The sequence below is a fragment of the Ischnura elegans genome, chromosome 10 (assembly GCF_921293095.1).
Source record: "Ischnura elegans chromosome 10, ioIscEleg1.1, whole genome shotgun sequence".
Classification (NCBI taxonomy): Eukaryota; Metazoa; Arthropoda; class Insecta; order Odonata; family Coenagrionidae; genus Ischnura; species Ischnura elegans.
The window spans coordinates 107,892,996-107,908,275 of record NC_060255.1 but is presented as its reverse complement, the minus strand read 5'-3'; the positions used below and the strand labels follow the sequence as shown (position 1 = coordinate 107,908,275).

At 40.5% G+C, this 15,280-nt stretch overlaps 1 protein-coding gene and 1 long non-coding RNA gene across 3 annotated transcripts in view; both read left to right on the top strand.

The window, feature by feature from the left end:
- LOC124166615 (calpain-A-like) overlaps positions 1–15,280 on the top strand; it is a 282,292-nt gene that overhangs the window by 49,995 nt on the left and 217,017 nt on the right. The gene's annotated exons all lie outside the window — the stretch shown is intronic.
- On the top strand, positions 8,773–13,285 carry LOC124166616. Its single transcript, XR_006866466.1, has 2 exons — positions 8,773–8,811; positions 13,030–13,285. It is a non-coding gene; the product is annotated as an uncharacterized LOC124166616 (long non-coding RNA).

The following is a 15,280-nucleotide window of genomic DNA, read 5'->3' as shown; positions in this document are numbered from 1 at the left end:
AAGACTGAGTATGTAATATGTCTTATGTGTTAATAAATTGGACTTCGTTGAAAGTCTTTGACTGATTTAACGAGTGATTAGATTAAATCACAACACAAAGTATTGCATTAAAAAGCTTCCAATTCATCTGGCAGGCCCCAAAAAAAGCAGAGGTTATGTATATGAAGGAATGAGGTGTTCAAAAAACCCGACAGGAGTAAGTCAAAGCAATCAAAACTGAAATGCCACGCCCTTTCCTGGAATGATGGAATTCGTTATGTCCATCGCTATGAATAACGCAAAAGCGAACAGGAGCGCTTAAAAATGATCAGTTTAATATCAATCTCCCTTGGTATGCCGTATTAGCCCAAGTGATAATTGTAAAAGATAACTGGAAGTCCTGGAGGGTGCCACATCTTTAGTTTTACAACTTATTCCTTTTATAATATCAAGTAATTGATTCAATTCGATGAAATAACTGCGGTATAGCCAGAGGCGTACTTTTAATGAATCATACTCACGTGAACACTAATTAGGAAAATTCCACAGATTAAAAATCATTTGCCTTGACCGGAATTCGAGCCTGGGCCTCCCGATTTCGCGGTAGGTACGCAAATCGCGGTGAAAGCAACAGATTATTCGTCTGGAACTTTTGCACTTCATTTTAATTTTTTCAAGAAACGTATTTGATTTAACGGAAAAAATAAATTGGAAATAGTGATGGCTATTGTTTTTCCTCGTTGAGCTGAAAATATTCACAACATAACAAATGAAAGAAAACTATGTACTTATCCACAAATTTATTCTCGCGATAGAACTAGTTTCGACGCAGAGGCGTTATCATCAGCTACTAAGGTTACACATTTTTCTGTCATTTGTTAGAATGAACTTCCACCAAGTTGAGCCGGAGACTATAGAGATTATTCACAACATAATTTTTCTCATCAGTTGTTTTTCATTTGAATAGATGCCTAATATAATCGAAGACGGTGGCATGGGAGGTACAACTTTGGAAAAGTAAAATTCTTCATTCTTTACTTCTTCTAATGTTAATCAATCCTTTTCACAGTAATTTATATTTCTTTTGGCCAATGTTTTGGTTTTTTATTGCGGGGAATACCAGGGCTTGTGAAATTTTAAATACTAATGTGGGCGGATTAATGAAGGGCAGTCATGGTGGGCACAAGTATTCACTGAAAAAATATTCGACACAGGCTTCAGAAAGAATGCCTGGAGAGGTAAATTATTCGAATGGTTGCGAAGAGAAGCGTGTGGCTAATTAAAAGTGCTCCTTCTTTTTTTAATGTCACTGTTGACCTTAGTTCCCATTCGCATCAGCCACGAGGTTAAGGATGCGTGAAAAAATAAATGAAGGTGATGATCCGCATGTAATTAAGAGGGATGGATTCGTTTGTTTGTTTTCCGGGAATTATGGGTATTCGCGTCGAGTCGGGTAATTTAGGAGCGAGGTCACAAAACACCCATTCTGGCCTACTATATATCTTTTGCTATTTGACCCGCTACCCTTCCTGGTCATTGTTGCCAGTTCAACCTGGAGGGGAAGGGGCGCTTGACGTCACATCAGTGAATTCAGATGTCTTTCCATACACACACATTATGTTCTTTGTCAATTTCCTGATGAGTATGCGCCGAAATTATTCCTGCAAAAATTCATATCATATATCCTCGCATAAAGCTCATAAAATATTGCATCATATCTTTGCGTTAACTTAAGTTGAAATTAGGTATCTGAAAGGCTCCATTTTTGCCTTTTAAGGGCCAGAACTACTGTCCGTTTCATAATTAAAGGGATTCGAGTTTGAAAGCTGGTATGTCTGTAAAAATAATTACACGAAGACAAAACTTGCTTTATTTGAAGCTTGATTGTTGAATTCGTGAAATTCTTTTCGTAATTTTCTAAACTTTCGTGAGTTAAGATGGAAAAAAGGGCCGCAATTTGTTTTGTGTTTATTGGTGATATGAAACTTCGTTTTCGTCAATTATGATGCGAAATCCTTTCAATCAATATAAATTGTAGACTATTGCTAAAAAAAATGACAGTTTCAAAATGAATATCCTCATTTTTTCGACGTTTAACAATTAGAAAACCAATCTCCAAAATTTATTATTCATTCGCCTCGGGAAAATCTGTCAGTGAGATTAGAACGGTTGTAGTAATAGTACGTTGAAATATTTACCTCAGGATACCACATCTACTCTTTCCGTGTATCCGTCAGGGGGTCAATAAAATGGAAGACTATTTTTCAAAAGAAAAATCTTTGAAAATTCAGAATTATTGTCATGACAACTGCAATTATAAATAGAAAATATGGAAAAATTACAAAGTAAACGTTTATAATTAGTTAAACAGTTATTATGAGTGCTTTAATAGCAAATAACATCTTGATTTATATTGCTGAGGTACTCATTTTGGTGGCGACTTGTTAGTGATTACCCCCTATGTATTAGCACTTCCATTAAATATGACTTGGAAGAATGTAAGTATTGAGTAAAAAAGTGGAAATATTTCAAAAAAACATATTTAAAATTTTCCATAACAGCAATAGTCAGTATAATTGCATATAATTTTAAGGGTCATAATTCGAACTTTTCTTATGAGTATGCTAAGTATGTCTAGTTACGCCAATTTTAGTTGCTGTGAATCAACAGACGCTCAGTACGAGTTTTCAACTCTATAGTCAAGGGTGTTCCCAGGATCAAAACTAGGGGGGGGGGGAGTAAGCCATGGTTGTTCAACTGTAGGCCAAATTTAAGCATGGAAAAGGTGAATTTTGAAACCAACATTTTAAGCAAGCTGTAACAGCTCTTTATTAGTTTTTAAAGTTATCTGCTTGAGAAAATATTATTTTCCTTGAAGGTATTTGCGATTTTTGCTTCTGGGGGGGGGGGGGGAGGCAGCTACCCTCTCCTGCCCCTCGCTGGGTACGCCAATGTCTATATTTACACCAGTTTAGGTCGAGCTAAGTTGTCGTGAACGGAACGTCTTAAATCTTAATCTGTCCAGGCCCGTTTCAAATCGCACCGGATCGCATCCCCTTGACCTACACAACCTCCTTCCCTTTCCATTCTCCTCTGTACATTTTGTGCGTGGCATTCCCTTCGTAGAGTCATTTTAATCGCTCATCCTCATCACCTAGCGAGGTGGCAATTTGGTGATCTTGTCACGAGACATTCCCCGGGTGGGCTGTTTGTTGGGGATGATGCAAACTTGTGTGGGATGATGCAGTCCACACTATTGTTTAGGTGGCCAATAACAAATAGAAATAGGAAATGTGATGCGGGAAGCATGGTTGCAAGGGGAAATACGAAATTTTTGTATGGGAACCTCTGGGGAAAGATAGACTTTATTCTGTTTTCACCCACTTTAAAGCTATCAAATAGCTGTGCATAAGGCAAATGATTATAAACCCTGCATATATTTCACGTCGGGCGAATTGACACTCGCGCGCATCACCTGATAGGAGAGGTGGGGTGGCGGGTTGGGGAAGGATTTTTCTTTTGAGAATTAAAGTCGACACTTCGTTTTATAATATTGTGGAAAAAATTTGCGTAGAAAACTGAAAAACATAAATTTTTCCTCTACATTATGTTAAAAAGACGTGAAAATTCGGCATTTTAATTGTTCGATAAAAAGTTATGAAAACTTTGAACAGAATAAAAATTTTTACCAAACCGGCTTCGAAAATATTCATTTTTAATTTTGACATTTTTAAAACATAACGCAACTGCAGGGAAATAATTCGGTCAATTTTCTTAAAAAATAGGAATTAATATTAAAATAATTTTATTTTAACTTGACAGACGTCTCCTGAAAAAAATGACTCGGAAATAAAAATATTTTAGAAATGTGTCCACTGTTACGCTGTGTTATGATAGAGATAGATGCTGTAGATAGTATTTTTCCGAAACTGAAAGTGAAAAAAATAATTTATGGCCAGATTTTTTCGATTTCAGCCCAATGTGGGACGGTACTATTTTTGCCTTTCGTTTCGTAACGTCTTGCTACTTTATAAGTTCCCGTAAAGTGTTGAAAATTTCAATGTGACTCTTAAGAGTCGACCCCTTTAAACGTTTACCGGTATATCAAACATAAAAATTGATAAGCAAATACAGGTTGATGTTGAAAAGGGTTACGACAGTGACATATCCACTAAGGGGAGGGTTTTCTGGAATGCAATTCCTCCCTTGAGCCTTTATTGCTTAATTTTACGTATAGAGGAACCCGTGGCGGAAGGGCGTAAGCGATTTTTAGGTGCTAAAAAATTGCGGCAAAACAGCTATATCTAGTCCAGATTGGTGTTGCTTATAAGTTAAACGGCACCAATCTGGACTAGATATAGTTATTACTGCTTGCGCATCACCTTCTTTCGCCCTTAAAAATCGCTTAACCCGCTCCGCCCCGGGTTCCCCTATTATATACTTTATTTCAATAAATACTCGTACAAAATTACTGTTTTTGAGTCCTAAATATCACTCGTTCAGCATCAAAAATTCAAAAATTTTCCCAGAACCCCCTTTGCCCTTGGGTTTTTTTTCATACACCCCGAGAGGGCCCCGAAATATCCAGTAAACTCCCCCCCCCCTCCATTTCAAAATATTTGCAACGCCACTAGGTTACTATGCAGTGAACGTTTCAAGATGAGGGAGTCGGTTTTTTTTTTAAGGAGTACAATTTTCTTTTTCTTTAATTTTATCTTTTTTTCTTAGAATGCCCTCTTCGCCTGTGCTATTCCACTCACTACGTCCTTCGTCCTTCGCTCTTTCATTTACTTGGCTTCCTACGTAGCAATTCTCTCTCACCACCTCCTCGAGCTTTTGTTTTCCTCATTTATGCTAGTCCCCTCTCTTTAGCTGCGGGCAAATATCTCAACTAACATTTTATTGATTTTCAGCAAACATATCACTCCTTTGAATTTTAAACTGTTTTTGTATCGAAATTTATTTCTGGAAAATTGAACATTATTATTTCACTTATTCACCATCCCACGTCGCTAGAATTTTCGTATTTCATTTGGAAAGGAGTGCGTAGTCATACATTGTGATTCATTTCTGTGATCTATGTATAAATGCACATAAATCACAGAAAAAAAAACAAGATAAACCACGCGGTAAAAATACAGGACACCAAGTTTTTCCGCTTTTAAAACTAGGTTTGGGCTGGCTTCACCCGCAGTCTCCGCCACCAACTCACGACAGGGAAAAGTCATCATCAGTGGTCAGCAATCCTAATATTGGTTCGACACAGCTCTCCACTCAATTCTCTTGCCAGATAATCAATCTTCTCAAATCTATATATTTCTTCTCTTTCGCATCATTCTTTACCTGCTCCATCTATGTTATCCAAGGTATTGCTTTTTTCATTCCTGCCATCCACTTGTCCCTCGACGATTGTCTTCGTCAGACCTTCTACATTAGTTGATTCGCCTTATCATTATGGTTTTTAGAGGACTAATCTTTCCTTCAACCTTCATAGCTCTTCCTTTCCTCTAATTTCTTCGATCCATTTCATCTTCGTCATTTTTGGGTAACACCGCATTTGGAATGCATCCTCCCTTGATTTGTCTGATGCTGTCACTTTCCTTCATAACTGCCATGAACCAAGACATTTTAACAAGTTATGGATGGGAATAAGAGTTAAAATAAGATCGTCTAAGCGGGAGTCCTCACAGAACCGGCTGCGAAGATCTGGAGCCCTGATACTTTCAATCGAGAAATTTCTTTTCGCGGGCAAAAGTGTCAGCGTACGCCAGCGACACCATCGAGAACTTCTTCTTCGTGTCTAGTGCTGCCTCTCGCGGTGGTACGCACACAGCTCGTGGCCTTCTCGATTCAAGGATATCAATCAATCATTTGGGCGATGTGTTTGATTGAAGGGAACTCTCTCTCCACCTCCTTCAGCGGAAAACAACGCCAACGGGGCCAATTCCCAAAACGCTCCACGAAATATGAAATGTGGATATGTGAACGAAAATGTGGGCGCGACGTTTTAAGAGTCAACATATAAATGTTTCCTCGGTTAAAATTGAAAAATAAATGCGTATTAATTGGTAATATGATTGATTGATAATTGGAAATATGTAATATTTATTTAAGTATTATAACGTCAATTCCACCCAGATTCGAACAGGTGATTGTCCCTTTGGGTCACCGATTTCGTCCTAATTTGGCAAATCGTCTTTTTGAAATACTACATTCTACGGTTAACAAGATGTTGCAATTTTGTAAAATTGAAATTTAGCGAAAGCGTCAACTAACGTGTCGTCATCATTATAATTTGGTTGTCCTAGATTTATGTAAGGTAGAAAAGCATGCGATCGCTCATTTTAAATGCCTCGTATTAAAAAAAGATAATTAGTGGACTATTTTAAAATACAAAAATACGTAATTAAGAAAATTATAAAACTTAATAAATTTTATAAAAATTTCATATTTTCAAATAGAAATTAATCGATTTGGCTTCTTCCTCCTTCCATTCCATTTTCCACATTTTTTTCCATAGCTTTCCAAAATATGTCGTTTCTCGCATTCCTTGGAATATATTTAAGTTAAGTAAGTACTTGCTGATACTATTGGATTGTTTGAATGGGATAAAATTGGTATATTCTAACAAAATGATATATTTTCATTGTCTTGTCTTCGTTTCAGATATATTGTACACAGATTAAGTGCCCTTACGTTGCGAAATTGCGGAAGGTAATTTTACACAATTTTTCACATTTAAATGGAAAATTAAATTATTTTGGACCAGAACATATTTTTTCCCTTATTTTTTCGATATGTTGTAGATACAATATAAACTCTTTATTCAGATACAACTTCATATCTCTTGAAGCAATCCCTAAAATGAATTTCCAGCCGTTAGTACATATTTTTAAAACCTAGTACTATTCCATTTTAGTGCCGAAAAGTCGCGTATAATTATCTTCCGCCATTTCGTTACGCAAGGGCATCAAACTCAGTTCAAAATTTCTGAAACCAAGGTTACAAATATGAAAGCATATCACGTTATTAGATGAGACCATTTTTATTCCGCTCAAGTATTCTAAAGCGTCAGCAAGAAACTAAGTTATCTGTAATATTTTCCTAGGAAAGTGAACAAACGCCGTATATTCTCATTTAAGCATGTCTTTATCTAGAGAACGGCGATTTTTTTTGCTGTCTAGGATTGGGCGTAGAACGATACTACAATGGATGAATGCAAATGACATCCGTTTATTTCATTGCCTACCATTTTTTATTTTTTAGCAAATTGTCCGAGGATTACCTCGAATAAGGACATTCGATATTTTTTTCGATTTCAGCTCGCTGTGGGTTGCCTGTTTATCGAGTTGTCAGCGACGAAAAATCACGTGCCTCCACAATTTCGCGGATATGTTGATACATCGCGATTCACTGCTTTTCAGGTACTATCCAGGGCCTCGCGCATGGAACTCGCGTGGTTCGTCGTCTCTTACACTCTCGTTTGCCGTTGAGACTCTCACTTTACGGAACGATTTGCCCTGAACGATTAAATTAACCAGATCTCTACTGACGTCGCCAACTCATAAAACGTGAGTGGTAAATTACGCGTTTTCTCATTTTAAACTTACGGGAGAGTGGCTGAATGGGTAGATCGCTTTTTCATCTTATCTTTCCCGTCCTTCGAACGAATTATTTCAATGAAATGCCATTACGGGTCTGATCGAACGACCCCAATTAAGAAACGGCTTTTTGATCATGTCATTAATTGATGCTTGTAATGGAGAAAATTACTCGGTGTGATGTGGTGTTAAATAATTTTTCCTTCGAATTTGATGCTATTACCTCATTTTCTTAGAGCGTGGTAAATGCCTCCGTCCATTGGATTTGTGGGAACCTCTTCCTGATCCTGAGTGCAATTGTGAGAGAGTAATTGAGCATGAGGAATTTTTTTAAGAAGAGATTTTCCAGTTAAGTCCAGTTTAGTTTAATTTATTCCAGTTGATTCCAGTGAGATCACACCCCAATCCGAGATTGATCCAACAATTCTCACAGTCAGTGATTGCGATCAGGTGCGGTCTGGCCTGTTATACAATCGCTGAGGGCCCCCGTACCATTCGCGTACAGCGTATATGAATGTTGTGTTGCATGCACCCCCACATGGCCCTGCTTCTGGTCATGCCTGCCTTTGGGGGGCGGTGGGCTGTTATCAACATCATGATGAAGAGCAGAGCCCTTTGGCCTTTTATCTACGCAAGAGGAGGAGGTGTCGGCAGTCCTCTCCAGAGAGAGGAAGCGGCTGGGCTGGATCTCTCCGGCGTCTCGACGAGCTGGACTAGGACTTGTATTTTACTCTCAATAAATACCCTCACTAGTATCCAGCGGGAATTTTATTCATTTTCCCCGATTCTCGACCACACCCGCGAGTCAGGAGGCAGCCACTCGACTCCTGCGACTCGCGATTGTCGTTACGTCCCGGCGAAGGCGTCGGGATGCGACATTAAAACTGGTGTCAGGTGTGGGGTTTTTCGAGAATCGTCGTCGTGGCCGCAGTGTGGAGACCTGAGAAGGCCACCGAAGAGCCTCACTAAGAAGCAGAGGACATCAGGGTGGAGACCTGAGAAGGCCACCGAAGAGCCTCACTGAGAAGCAGAGGACATCAGGCGCAGTGTGGAGACCTGAGAAGGCCACCGAAGAGCCTCACTGAGAAGCAGAGGACATCAGGCGCTGAGAGGGGAGGCTCTACCGACTAGTCGCCGCCACCCCTGAGATTTCGGCATCACCTCATCGCAGCGGTTCGTCTAGAGAGGAAGCTGCGCTGAGAGAGGGTACAAAGGAGAAGTCGGCTTTACTGTAAGTAAGCCACCCTGATTCCTTTCCTCTGCCCTTTGTATCGCCCTTACTAAGTTTGTCTGCTAATTGTCATAATGTCCGTCACAACGATGACTAGCTCAGAAGGCCTTGATAGCCGCGGAACGTTCTGCAGTATTTCGGAAGCCATAAAGATTGTTAATAAGCCATTCGACGGGAACAAGAAAGAACTCCGGGAGTTTTTAGAAAACGTGGACGTTGTGTTCGAGTTAGTAAATCCGATCGATCATGACAAATTATTAAAGTTCGTGAAGGCTCGGATAACGGGGGATGCTCGTTCAAAAATTCTCGTCAGAGATCACGCTCACACGTGGCCCCAGGTGAGAGCTATTTTAGAAGAAAACTATGCTACAAGACGTACCCTAGACTATTACGCATGCGCAATGTTTAACTCCAAGCAAGGTCCGACGGAGAGCATTGCAAGTTGGGGTAATCGCATAGATTCTATGCAAACGGAATTGAGGGAAGCGGCCAGACGAGTATCTCAAGAGGAAGAGATCGCCGGCGCTTTAGCCTTAGTTAACCATCTCGCGAAAGCTTGCTTTGTTCAAGGGCTGGCTAATGAGCGCATACAAACAATTGTGAGGAGTAAGGGAGAAGTTATACTATTGCCTGCTGCGGTAGAAGTCGCCCTAGAAGAGGAGAGTGCCATATTGTCACTGAAAGAAAGAGGGAATATGAAAGGATATTTTAAATGTGAAAATTGCGGCAAGCCTGGGCATTCAGCGCAAAAATGCTACCTTAAAGGGAAGGTAAACATGAAAGAGAAGGAGATAAAAAAGGTAGAAAGTGTGAAATGTTTTAACTGCGGGCGATTAGGCCATTTTTCAAGAGACTGTCGCAGACCAAGAGCCAAATCCTCCGAAAATGGATCGCCACAGCCGCGTCAAATTATGGATGATAACTCGCGGTCGCTGAATGGGAAAGGAGATAAGAGCTTTCGTCTGTCGGAAGTAAGAAAATTGTCGAAAGGGCCGAGTCGCTGTGACGTAGCCGATACGATAACCTTCCAGAGTCGAGAGAGCAAACGAGGCATCTTGCGTCTTCTAATTGATACCGGTGCAGATGTGAGTATTATTAAAATGGAGTCCTTGAAGGGGGAAACCAGGTGTTGGCCGGAGGACTACTTGCTATTAAGAGGCATTACTGATAAGCCCATCAAGACAAAAGGGAAAGCGGCTATATTATTGGAGGCGAAAGGGAAGGAGATGCAACATGGTTTTCATTTGATAGAGGGAGCCGATGTTCGTCTTGAAGTAGATGGAATTCTCGGTAGGGACTTCCTGAATGATCTTGGCGCAGTGATTTATTGTACACAAAAAAGGGTCTACATGAGAGGCCTACTCATGGACTTTGACTCAAAAGAATCCATGGAAGACGTAACTAAGGAGATTAGAAAAATATCTATACCCTCCCGTAGTGAAGTGCGAGTAAAAATTCCTACTGCATCCACGGGGGTGGGAGTGATAAACAAGAAAGAGATAAAAGAGGGTGTCTTCTTAGCATCAGCTTTGACGGAGGGGAAGATGGGAGAGTGCATTGGAAGCATTTTGAATATCAGCGATGAGGAACAAGAGGTAGAGATTTCCCCTGTTGAGTTGGAATCTGTGGATACTGGTATGAAAGAAATTCAATGCAATGTTGAAAATAATTTGTCAAGGAAAGAAGTTTTACGGAGTTGCTTAAGGCAAGAGCATCTGTGTGATCTAGAAAAGAGAGTGATCACTGAATTGTGCGAAGAATTCGCAGATTTGTTTTATTTGCCTGGAGACAAGTTATCGCACACTAAGACGTTGAGTCACGAGATTCCCACTCCCAATTTAAGAGGAGCCATTAATACTCGACCCTACCGACTCCCTGAATCTCAAAAGGAAGAGGTAAAAAGGCAGATGGAGAAAATGCTAGAAGAGGGGATAATTGTTCCCAGTAAAAGTGCATGGAACTCCCCAATACTCGTTATACCGAAGAAAGCTGACGTTACGGGAGATAAAAAGTGGAGAATAGTGGTGGATTTCAGAAAATTAAATGAAGAATCGGTGGGCGATGCCTATCCATTGCCAAATATTACAGACATTTTGGATCAATTGGGAAAGGCACGATATTTTAGCACATTAGATTTGGCAAGTGGGTTCTACCAAATCCCGTTGGATCGGAAGGACCAATTTAAAACGGCGTTTAGTGCCTTAGGAGCTCACTATGAGTTTCAAAGAGTGCCGATGGGTCTTAAAGGAGCTCCTTCTACTTTTCAGCGCCTTATGAATACGGTATTGAGTGGTTTACAAGGGTTACACTGTTATGTTTACCTTGATGATATAGTTGTGCATGGAGATAGCCTAGTTACGCACAATCAGCGCTTGAGAGAAGTGTTCCAAAGGCTAAGGGAACACAACTTGAAATTGCAGCCGGAAAAATGTGAGTTTCTTCGCAAGGAAGTGAACTACTTGGGGCATGTGATTTCAGAGACGGGGGTCAAACCAAATCCCTCGACTGTGGAGAAGGTGAAAAATTTCCCCAGGCCGGATAAAGTAAAAAGGCTGAAGGAATTTCTCGGGTTGGCGGGGTATTATCGCCGCTTCATACCGGGGTTTGGACTGATAGCTAAACCTCTACATGATTTATTGAGAAAGGATGCAGAGTATGAATGGAAGGACGAGCAAGAAGATGCTTTTAAAAAACTGAAAAATCTTTTGATTACGGAGCCAGTTCTTCAATACCCAGATTTTTCACGCCCATTCGTTCTCACGACCGACGCGAGCAATTACGCGTTGGGGGCTATATTATCTCAAGGCATCATTGGGCAGGATCCGCCCGTGGCTTACGCAAGCCGTACGCTCGGTAAAGCTGAGGTAAATTACTCCGCGACGGAGAAGGAAATGCTAGCCATCGTATGGGGAGTTAAGTACTTCCGTCCTTATCTTTACGGCAAAAGATTCACCGTAGTCACAGATCATAAGCCGCTGACTTGGGTATTCAATGTAAAGGACCCGAGCTCTCGGTTGATGAAATGGAGAATCAAATTGGCGGAATACGATTTCGATGTGGTATACAAGAAGGGATCGGAGAATGCTAATGCTGACGCGTTAAGTAGAATTTACTCTTTGGATGCTGAAGAGAAGACGGATGGTGTTGCCAATCCATGCGAGGAAAGAAAAAGAGAAATATTGAAGCAATATCATGACTCACCTCTTGGGGGACACACAGGAATGAATAAGACGTACAAACGAATCAAGCAGTATCATGCTTGGAAAGGAATGAAAAAGGACATAGAAGAATACATTCAAAGATGCGAGAGTTGCCAAAAAAATAAAATCACCAGGAGGAAAACTAAGATGCCGTTGGAGATAACCACTACGCCTGAATGCGTGTTTGAAAAATGTAGCCTCGACATCGTGGGACCCCTACCCGTTACAGATGACGGAAGTAGGTATTTGCTCACTTTTCAAGACGAGCTGTCAAAGTTTATGGAAGCAATCCCAGTAAAAGAACAGGATGCAACCACAGTGGCAAGAGCGTTTGTGGATAATATCATCTTGAAGTACGGTGTTCCTCAAACAATTTTAACTGACCAAGGCACTAATTTTCTAAGTGAAATATTCAGTAATACATGCCGATTACTAGGAATAAAAAAGTTGAAGACCTCAGCGTATCATCCAGAATCGAACGGAGCCCTAGAGCGAAGTCACAGAACTCTGATAGAGTTTTTACGTCATTTCATCTCGGATGACCAGACAAATTGGACAGAGTGGGTGAAGTACGCCATTTTTGTGTATAACACTACACCGCATTGCGCAACGGGATTCTCTCCGCATGAGTTGATGTTCGGGAGAAAGGCTAACCTCCCAGGAATATTGCAAAAGGACCCCTCAGTTCCCTCGTACACGTATGACGACTACGTGAAGGAATTGCGGGATAGGATGCAAAGTAGTCACATGAGGGCCCGAGAAGTCTTACTAAAAGCAAAACAAAGAAGTAAGGAAATTTACGACAGGACTACTCACTTGGAGATATTTAAAGTGGGCGATAGGGTCCTGTTGCATGACGAAGCCGTTAGAAGGGGGCGTTCAAAGAAATTATCTTCTCAGTGGATCGGTCCGTATGATGTCACAGGGGTGGACGGAGTGAATGTTACGATAAGAAGGAAGAGGTCGGAGGTGAAAGTCCATGCCAACCGGCTAAAGCTATTCTTCTAATCTTCCGCAGGATCCTAAAAATGGAGATGGGAGCCTGCATCTTCCTCTGTTTGAGTCTCGCGACCATCGGAAAGGGGGAAGACCACAGAATAGAAGAGTACAAACAATCACCTGGGCTGTATTACGATTCACAAGGAGAGGCGGAAATGTATAGTAGTGAATGGAAATTAGTCACCTACGTAAATGTCACTCAACTGGAAGGAAACTTGGCCGTAGTAAATACTTATGCTTCGTTAACTGAAGACTTCTGCAGGAAATATCAGAATGCTTCGTGGATTCATCTGACTGGGTGCCGAACTACGTTTCATGGACTGAGAAATGATTTGAATAGAATTTATAAACTAAAGGACATAATGGAGCAGTTAACTTCCCGTTCGAGATCTCCTGATAGGCGAAGAAGAGGCCTTTTTTAATTTTATAGGGGAAGTAAGTAAAGTTCTTTTTGGGACCCTGGATGACGCAGATGCATTGTACTATACAGGGCAAATAGGTAACCTGGAAGCTGAAAATAAGGACCTTCTAACTATTGTGAAGAAACAAGTAACTCTCATGAAATCCACTATTTCAGCTGTCAATCAGTCATTAATAGACGTCGAGGGAAATGAGAAAATACTTTCTGAAGGATTGAGAAGGTTAGAAAATTATATTGATAAAACAACGGGAGAACTGATTGATCATACAAAGTATATTATTTTGGTCTTATCAGGGAACGAACATGTCCAACAGTTAAGTCAAGCCATCGGAGAACTCTCCTATCAGTATACTGTTGTGATAGACTCACTAATAAACGCGCAAAAGGGAGTGCTGCAGCCACAAATTATTAGCCCAGAAGAAATAATGACTATGTTTGACAAGCACAAGGCAGACATTCCTAAAGACCTAACCCTTCCTTTCCCTCAAAGCGTGGCTTACCGAAGTAAACTTCTCAAAATGCTAGAGCTGGATGTATTTCTATCTAATCACGTTTTGGGATATGTTATTTCAATTCCTTTGAGTAACTTAGTAAGATTTAATGTGTACCATGTAATACCTTTACCTATTAAGATTAACGGCACGTCAATGAAGTTTATTTTTATCCAGCCGGAGAGAGAGTATCTGCTGCTAGATAAAAGTGGGAGATATGTAACAAAACTTTCCAGAGAAGATTTTGCTGATTGTAAATTGGTGAGTGCAAATGCACGATTGTGTAAGCAAACATGCCCACTAAGACTTGTGCACGTGCTTGATGATTGTGAAACTCAGTTGCTTCTATCAGCTTCCTCAATACCATTAAATTGTGATCGAAGAATTGTGTCGTTAGAAAAAACATTCTGGACTCGTTTAGGATCGAGGGAGTGGTTATTTGTTTCTCCAGGACCTGAAAAGGTCACCGTGCTATGTAAGGGTGATGACCCTTACGACGTTACCATAAGTGGCACAGGAAAATTAATGTTTAATGACTATTGCAAAGGTTATAGCACTGGTGCTATTCTCCAGGGTGATATAAACCTTAAATATAATAATTCCAAGGATGATGTAATACCTCCTCTTTCATTGACCTTTGATTGCTGTTTATCGGAGGAGGATTTAGTATCTTTTGCGAGATTAAAATTAAACTTGCCGTTTTCGCCTTTGATTCGGCATTTGGATGACTTAAAATATGCTAGTGTAAAGGTCTCGGAGGTGGAGCAATTAATTGAAAAAGAGAGTTGGGACCAAGCTCACATCTATGAGCACAAGAAAATTTCTACATTTACTTATGTATCTTTGATTCTCATATTACTTGTAATGATTTATTGTTGTTGTTGTAAATGTTGTTTAAAAAGGTTGATCCCGTATTCAGATGACAGGGGACGCCGTGAATGTAAAGATTTATGTATAATCTTTAAGCCAAAAATTGTTAGTAAGGTGCATACATCTACAGAACAAATGCATCAAAGTCCACCATCTGATACGGTAAATCTACCGCTGGTACCCCTTCCGGGTTCAAGCCAGCAATTAGTATCGAGAACGGGTGGTAGCAATACGCCACAATCGGGAAAACGTTAGTGCTTTAACTGTGTGTATTTTTTTTTTCACTTTTGTATCAGTGACTCCAGCATTCATGTTGTTTTTTGTGTGTAACATGTATGTATATCTGCTTGGCATGTGTGCAGTTTGTCGAGAGAATCGTGTGGAAGATTCTCTCTGGTAAAAGGGGGAGGTGTTGCATGCACCCCCACATGGCCCTGCTTCTGGTCATGCCTGCCTTTGGGGGGCGGTGGGCTGTTATCAACATCATG